We start from the raw sequence: 7,792 nt of genomic DNA on the forward strand, positions 1-7,792 counted from the left end.
TTTCTTATGAAGGCGTTTTATACTGAAAATTTGTTTCTCAAATTGTGGCTTTTGGGAGTGGCGGTATAAAAAATTAAAAATAAGTATAGTTTGCTCAAAATAGAATAAAAATTCAACAATTGTTTTGGTAACATCGCGGCCCCCCTGGACTGGCTTCACGGCCCCCAGGGGGCCGCGGACTACCGGTTGGGAACCCGTGCTCTAGGATATCCTCCATGGATTCTTCCAAGAATTTCTACAGGGCTTAACTCGGGAATTCCTTCTGTGGAACATTTTTTTTCTGGAACAAATTATTTTAAATATTCCTTAAAAGATTCTCCTTAGAATCCTCTTCTTAGGATTCCTTCAGAAATTTATCCTTGTATTCTTTAAGGAACTCCTTCATGAATTAATTTAGTACTTCCTACAGGAACTGTTTAGGGATAACCTTGGGAAATCATCTTGAAATTGCTTCCGGGGTTCCTTCTGAAGATTCTTTAGGAACTCTTCTTAGGATTCCTCTAGAATTTCACCAAAAATTCCATCTACGATTTCTTCAGGAATTTCCTGGTATCCCGGGCAGAGGTCAAGTACTGACGATCAAAATGTGTTATTGGTTTGTTTGAGATAAGAGGTAAAAGTACTGAAAATAATAGCAAAAATTTGTTCTCGAACCTGCTGAGCAATAGAAAAATTTGATATTTGAAGATCAATCAAATAGCTCACTGCTATTGGTTAAATCTTACCAAGAGCTAAATGTGCTATGATGATGTTGTTCCAGAAGTAAAATTGTGATATGATTTTCAGTACTTTTGCCTCTTATCTCAAACAAACAAATATCACTTTTTGATCTCCGTATCAAAATATGCCATTATTCAGCTTTTTTCCTCTGCTCGGGATTGCACTCTTTTGTCTAAAAATTCCTCCAGGAATTCATGTTGAGATTCCTCTAAAAATTCCGCCAGGAATTTCTCTGGATGTTTTCCCAGGAGTGCCTCTGGAGATTCCTTCAGGAATTCCTACAGGCTTTCCTTTAGGATATTTTCCAGGGATCCCCCCAAGAATTCCTACAAGATTTTTTTCAGATCCTCCAGGGTTTCCTCAAAGTATTCCTTCAGGACTACTTCCAGGCATTCCTCCAGTAATTGCTTCCGGCATTTTTCCAAGAATTCCACCAGGAATTCCTACGTTTATTTACCCAGAAAATTTTCAAGGGATATTTTTCAGAGACTCTTACAGGAATTGCTTCAGGGAATCCTCCAAGAATTCCACCAGGAATTCTCCTAGGCATTCTTCCAGGAAATTTTCAGGCATTCTTCCAGCGATTCCTCCTTGGATTCTTAAAGAAATTGAAATTCCTTCAGGATTTTTTTCAGCGATTCCTCTAGGAATTCCACTAGATATTCCTCCATGAATTTGCTTCAGGGACTCCTCCAGGAGTTTTTCAGGAATTCTTCCTAGGATACCTCCACCCAAGCAACACACATGTTACGACAGCGCAAGTTTTGGTTGTATAGAAGTTTATTTTACGTAATTCTAACATTGTGTTGAAATAACGTAAAATAAACTTCTATACAACCAAAACTTGCGCTATCGTAACTTTTATATAACATGTGTGTTACTTGGGCAGAAATTCATGCAGACAATCCTCCAGGATTTCATCAAGGAATTTCTCCAGGGTCTCATCGAGGAACTTCTCCAGGAATTTCGCCAGAAATCAATCAAGGAATTCCATCATAAATTATGTCAGCAACTCACCCAGAGATTTCTCCAGGAAATGCTTAAAAAGTTCTTCCAGGATTTTCTCTAGGAATACGCATGGTCATGCTGAATACCCGTGCGTTTACCGCCTCGGCTATATGGGCCAGCAATTAATATTTCAGGGATTTCTGCAGGTATTCTTCCAGCCATTCTTCTAGAGATTCCTCCAGGGATTTTTCACAAATTTCAGAAATTCCTTCGAGGATTTTACCAGAAATTCCGCTAGAAATTCCTCCAGGATTTTCTCAAGGGATTTTAACAGAAATAGAAAAATAATAAAAATCTCCAAGAATTCCTCAACAGATTTCTCTAGAAGTGTATCTAGTACTTTTTTTTTTCAAGAAATCCTCTAGAGATTCCTCCAGGAATTTATCAAGGAATTTCTCCAAAAATTTCTTCAAAGATTCATTCAGAAATTCCTTCAAGGATTTCTCCAGGAATTCCTCTGGAAATTCTGCTAACGATTCCTCCAGGAATTTCTCAAGAGATTTTTTTTCAGAAATAGAAAAATAACAGAAATAGAAAAAAAAAACAATTCCCACATGAATACCTCTAGAAATTTCTCCAGGCATTCCTCCAAGATTTTATCCAGTAATTTCTTCAGGAACTTTCTCCATGAATTCCTCCAGGAAATACCTCAGGAATTTCTTCAAGAATACCTCCAGGAGTTGCTTCTTGACATCTTCCAGAAACTATGCCAGCAATTATTCCAGGAATTTCTTCAGGAACTCTAGGGATTTCTTCACAGATTCTTCCAGGATACTCTCCAGGAACACTTTCAGGATTTTTTCAGGGATTCTCCCAAGAATTCCTCCAGCGATTCGTCCAGGTATTCCTTTAGGCATTCCTCCAGGGATTTCTTCGCAAATTTCTCCAGAGATATTCCAAGATATTCCTCCAGAAATTACTACAAAGGGTTCTTCGAGAAATCCCTCCTGGAATTTCTCATGGTTTTTTTTTAGAAATTGCTCCAGCAATTTTTGTGGAGATTCCTCCAAGAATTTTTCTAGAGATTGCTCCAAAAATTCATCCAAGAAATTTCTCCAGGAGTTTTTGCTGGGTCTCTTCCAGGAATAACGCCAGGAATTTCTTCAGAAGCTTCTCCAGGCATGCCTCCAGAATTCTTTCTAGAAATTTTCCCGGCAATTGCTTCAGGGATTCCTCCAGCGGTTCCTTCATGGATTTCTCCAAGGATTCCTTCTGAAATTTCTCTAAGATTTCCTCTAGGAGTTCCTCAAGAGATTTCTTCTAAACTTTATCTACGGATTCCTCCCAGAATTCCTTTAGGAATTTCTCCAGAATTTCCTCCAAGGAATCCTCCAGAAATTTATATATGACACATTCTACCGTGACGTTACACCGTTTTGACGCATTCGTAGTCAGATTTTCCACTATAACTCATGAAAACGATAAACCACAAAATATTTTTTCATATTCGGATTCCTTGTAAAATTTCTGATATATTTGACCTATTGAATATTTAGTTTTCATTAGAAAAAGGTGTTTAAAATGCGTATTCGTAGCGTGACGTTACAACGTGCTAGAATCCGACCCTCCCTACTGCACTACCAACATTTTCAAAAATCTGCTCGAATTTTTATGTTATTCTGAATTTTTTTTTTTCCATCATTGAAATTTATTAGTTTGTTCGTCAATTCAATGAAATAAAACATATAAATTTCGGATTTGTTTTTGGATATTTGACTTTTATATTTCGTGACGTTACAACGCCCGTTCAGCTTCAAACAGGATTCTGCTCGTGTTGTAACGTCACGAAAATGCACATCATGTTAAAATCAAAATAATCAGCCACATTTGCCCGAATTTGTGAATATAATATTGCATTATCATCACTGTTTCAAGGGGAAGTTTATTCTATTAAAAATTCGTTTTGTGATAAATGGCTCGAAGGGCCAAGTTATTGCTACACCAAAATCTCCATTTAGGTAATGAGTCGGGACTGCCTAAATAGAATGTTTACCTAAATGGATTCAGCATATTACCTAAATGGAGTACAAGGTTGCAAAGAAGTTTAACCAGGAAGAGTGACTCAAATAGGAGATTTAGAAATGGTCATGCGAAGTTTCAGAGAACAGAGGAGTTTCTGGAGGGCAGGGGCTTCAGGGGCGTTTTCGGGGGTTTTCGAGGGTCTCAGGTGAGAATTGTCATGCAAATGACTAGCTGGGCATGGAACACAAAAAAAAACCTGCAAAATTCCGCCAGACTGAAAAATTGTTGAATATCGGGCCAAAGTCGGGTAAATTTTTATTGTATGTTGGGTCACTGTTGGACCAACATCGAACAACTGTTGGGTCTATGTTGGGTTTGGTGGCCAAAATAAAAACAGGTGAATTATAGGTTAATGTCGGGTATGACGTCATCAATCTTAGGTACTCCAACTGTTCTGGACACAACCAAATTTTATTTAGGTAACGTTACCTAAATGGAGGGACCTTAATAGATTTTACCTAAATGGATCCTACCTAAATGGAGGTTTGAGTGTATCAGCAGTATGAATACTCCTTCTTGAAGGTTAATGACACCGGTACCCATCTTCGGCTTAGTAACATCCATATTCTTCTAATTTTGTCCCAAAGACTAGACTGCTGAGATCCATTACTTCGCACCGCGAGATATTTAGATTTTCCATCAAAGAACTCATCACGCCGTCGAGAAAACATTGCTTGAATAACCTATGCAATGTCAACAATTCATATAGGGGTGGTGGGGGTAAAGTGGACAGGTGGGGTAAAATGGACAAGGTGCAGTTTCATGGCTTTTATTGTTTTTCAAAATGTTTCAACGATTGGAGCTTATGCCTAACATGAATCATTATACTTTTGCTGATCTTGAACATTAAAATCAAATAAACCTCTTCAAGATGACAAAAACTTTAAAAATCACGTGAAAAATCGGAAATGATGTAAAATCTGCTTATAATTGCTAAGGTTTTTTCGTAAGTTATTTTCAAATTATTACAAGTTTTAAACCCTAAACCAATAAAGTCCACGTAGAAGAACATATTTGACAGAAAAAAAAAAGTTTTGTAAAAAAAAAGTTTTTGGAAATAATTTTAACAAAATCAGACCGTGGGGGTAAAATGGACAATCGCTTCAAATTTCACCAAAATTTCATATATTTTTTTGATAACTTCAGAATCATCAGCCTATCGAGAGAGAGGTGAAGTAAAAAGTTATTAAAAAATATTTTGTATCAACAAAATATAATTTTCATTCAAAACAGTGCTTGTTTTTTACACTATTTTTACAATAATTATTTAAGTGTGTTTTAAAGTTTGTATTAAAAGTTTGAAATCAACAAAATAAAGGTATCGTATGAAATTTGATAGTTTGTATTTAAAAACATAGAAACACTATGCTGTTATATAACTTTTAACGACTTGTTCATTTTATCCCATCGATTGTCCATTTTACCCTCACCAATTTTTTTTCACGCTATTTTGATGCACGATTTGGTGAAGAAAATAATCAAAGAAAACAATATTTTTTATATGCAACCCCTTACAAGATTTCTAGAGTATATCATTACCTTCCATGTAACTCGGAAAAGCAGATGGATTCTGCCGCATTTCCGCGGGAAACGACCAAAATGCTTAGGTTGTCCACTTTACCCCCACCACCCCTAATAACACTTTAAGATGTGTGCGAGAATTTATTGAACCAAAGGCATACCAGAGGATCTGCATACAACTTAGGACCCTAAGATCAACTTCTGTGATCCCAGAGACAAATAGACCTAACAGTGATAAAAAAAATAATTACTTAGAGAGTTGGTGTCTTTGGCAAAGTTGTTTGATAAGTTAAAGCAGTGCTTCCCAAACTGTGCGCCGCGGCGCCCTGATGCGCCGCGAACCTTTCCCAAGTGGGCCGCAGGATTTTGGCTTTTGTGACGAAACAAAAAAAAATCTTTATTTGTATTGCGGAACACCTTTATTTTTTTATTAGTAAAACTAGTGTCGGTCACATTTTTTTTAATCTTTCCTGACCCTTTGATTGTCCCATAGGATTCCTGGTAACCTTTTTAAACATGTCAATTGAAACTACATTTTAAAATTAAGTTTTTGAAATTCTTAAGCTTCAGCTTAGCTTTTGATTTTACTATAACTTGCCCAAAGTTTTTAATATCAAGAACATTATTTACGTTCCTTTCAGAATAATTACAAGGTCTTCGGAACAGCTTAGCGACATGCAGGTTTGCCGATCTGGTAGTGTGAAGAGTGTGATCTTTTTGAACCAGGCTATTTCATCAGTACTGCCGCAATTTTGCTGAACTCGAATAAGTTTGTTATGCTCGGTTTCATAAATGGGGTTATATATGGCCAATCCAGTCCCAAAGCGTTAAGTAGAAATTTATGAAAATAAGTTCAATCAAAGCCCACCTGGCAGGTCATTACAATCTATTCATGTGTCCCAGTTTGCCGAAATTTTCTAAAATAAATAAAAGTGTTGCTTTGCAATTTCCGCAAAAAGTTGGAGCTTTGGTCAAGTTCTGTGTACAGTGGTTTTTCGATTTTATCACGGTCAAAAAAAATTTTACCGTGATATAAACGAAACCGTGAATTTAGCGAAACGAGAAATAAATGTAAATTTTTTATCCAGAATCGTTTCGCTGCAAAATATATACGTCGTAGCTTATATTTTTTAACTGTTTTGGTGGACTGGACAATGCTGTATTGATTTTATATTGATTTTGGAATGTTTTAAAACAAGTGTGATAAAAACGAAATGAAAATCGTGATATAATCGAACAGAAAACCGTGAATTTGGGCGAGTAGTGATTAAAACGACTAGTGATAAAACCGAAACGCCACTGTAGTCATTTTCATTCAATAAGAATTCTTCAATTATTGCAAACGCTTTAGAATTTTCGGCTGAATTGCTGCAGCTTGTTTTACTTTTACATCTGAATTTTCTTCTTATTTTTAAAACTTCTATGATGAAATCAATTGCATGATTTTTGAAATCTTACAAATATTTAAACTATCTTTGAGAAATTAATTTAAAAAATTAGTTAGTTTTCCAAAAACTGAATTCTAAAAACATGATATTAGAGAAGTGTTTCACGATTTTGTCTTGCACAGTGAAAGATGCCCAAAATTAAAAAAAAACTTTGTTAAAAACTTTGGTGCGCCGCGATTTTTTTGGAAATGTCAAAGGGCGCCGCGATAGCAAAAAGTTTGGGAACCTCTGAGTTAAAGACATTCAGCTGATTTACCATTGGACGTGAGATTTCGCCACTGGGCGACGCTAATAAAAGTTTATAATAGTTGGCAATTTCTCAAAAAGTTTGCTTCAAGTTTTGACTAATTGAGAAACTTGCAGTCAAAATTTGAAAAATTTTGGGCACTTTTTAAAAAGTTATAACTTGTCTTGAATAAATATAATGTGCAGGATTTTTCAAAATTTCAACAACCACTAGGCAAGCAGAACCTTAAACCCAACGATTTTTAAACTGAAGATCCTTGAAAAGTTAAACAACTCTCTAAGTAATCAGGGTCCTGAGATGTATGAGTCGGTGATTCACGTAGCACCCTTTATAAATTTTTACCTACCAGCTTTTATAATTAAACACAATACGATGAAATTGAATATAATAACATTATATTCTAAAAGCATTATACATATAACCCTTCAGCAGTCACGCTGTTGTATTTTGTACAATACGTTTCATAATGCTCGCCTGATCTACATAAACCATCGTGGTGATTAGTGATTTTCACTTACTCGTGCACTTCTTCTTCTTCTTCTTGGCGTAACGTCCTCATTGGGACAAAGCCTGCTTCTCAGCTTAGTGTTCTATGAGCACTTCCACAGTTATTAACTGAGAGCTTCCTCTGCCAATGACCATTTTGCATGCGTATATCGTGTGGCACGAAGATACTCTGTGCCCAAGGAAGTCAAGGAAATTTCCTTTACGAAAAGATCCTGGACCGACCGGGAATCGAACCCGTCACCCTCAGCATGGTCATGCTGAATACCCGTGCGTTTACCGCCTCGGCTATATTGGCCCACTCGTGCACTATTTTGCACTG

The sequence above is a fragment of the Aedes albopictus genome, chromosome 3, assembly GCF_035046485.1.
Source record: "Aedes albopictus strain Foshan chromosome 3, AalbF5, whole genome shotgun sequence".
NCBI lineage: Eukaryota > Metazoa > Arthropoda > Insecta > Diptera > Culicidae > Aedes > Aedes albopictus.